General features: G+C 36.8%; 1 non-coding gene across 1 annotated transcript; it reads right to left on the reverse strand.

Annotated features, from left to right (window-relative positions):
• Positions 1–934: 934 nt before the first annotated feature.
• Positions 935–1,039, reverse strand: LOC114822816 (small nucleolar RNA R71). Its single transcript, XR_003771008.2, has one exon. It is a non-coding gene; the product is annotated as a small nucleolar RNA R71 (small nucleolar RNA).
• Between the last annotated feature and the right edge of the window lie 227 nt (positions 1,040–1,266).

The raw sequence follows: 1,266 nt of genomic DNA on the forward strand, positions 1-1,266 counted from the left end.
TTAATTCATTAATTTCGTTTTTATTTTAATTACGTTATAAAATCAATCACCTCAACTTCTATTTTACAATAATTAAATGGAATCTGATTAGTTTCGAATTATTTAATAGTCCCTGTGGAGATGACCTTACAAGATCCGTTTATACTACAATAACCTTGTGATTCTTGCAAGTAAAATAGGAGATTTAAGCCCGTTCACATGAGTAGTAAAAATCCTATCAAGAAAATGGCGCCGTTGCCGGGGACTATTTAAAATAATCCCTACTATTCAGATTTTCAATTAGTTATTGCTGTTCATACATATAAAAAAAAATTAATTTTCGTTTTTATTTTATTTTTACAGATTACAACAGTACAACAGTGCAGATTTCGAAAATCTGTGCATGGTCAGCACCCGTTCAACAGTGCAGAAATTGATTCCACTTGATCCAGAAATTAAGCAGAATTTAAGGAGGAAACGCAGGGAGCAAACGTTGCAGAGGGTTCGTCCTCTACAGGAGACTTTTATGCAATCATTTTTTTCTGGGGAACTGCACAGCAAAGAAAAAATGGCATTTATAATTCCAGAGGCAGGTCTGCCCCTGGGTGATTCACTGACAGCCCATACCACAAATATACCAAGTTGCATTACTTATCCGGCAGTGGAGGAATGGTCTGCATTTGAAATAAAGTAGCACATGTTGAATATTCTACCTATGTTTCATGGGTTATCATCTGATGATCCTAACATGCACATTGCAGAATTTTTAATGGGGTGCAAAAACATTTTGGTGAGGGGATTTTCAGCCGAATCTATTAAGCTGCGTTTATTTCCATACACACTAAAAGATCAAGCAAAGAGATGGCTCCTCACACTCCCATCTGGAAGCATTAGTACTTGGGCCCAACTCAGTGAAAAATTTTTAAACAAGTATTATTCGGCTTTTAAGACTCTTGATATGAGAACTCAGATTTTATCTTTTGCTCAAAAACCAAATGAGGAGTTTCATGAGGCGTGGGAGCGGTTTAAAGAGTTGATTAGAAAATGTCCACATTCGGGTATTAACACTACTAATCAAATGCACATATTTTTCAGAGGGTTGAATATGACTACAAAAACTCTTGTCAACGCTTCATGCGGAGGTTCGTACAAAGACAAAAATGCACAAGAGGCTTGTTTGTTATTTGAAAAAATGGCAGCAGATACACAGCAGTGGGCAGTTGAGCAGCCACAATCTAGGTCTGTTTTTGAGATGTCTAACGGCTCTCCGTATGTTACAGCACAAAT

The sequence above is a fragment of the Malus domestica genome, chromosome 17 (assembly GCF_042453785.1).
Source record: "Malus domestica chromosome 17, GDT2T_hap1".
Classification (NCBI taxonomy): domain Eukaryota; kingdom Viridiplantae; phylum Streptophyta; class Magnoliopsida; order Rosales; family Rosaceae; genus Malus; species Malus domestica.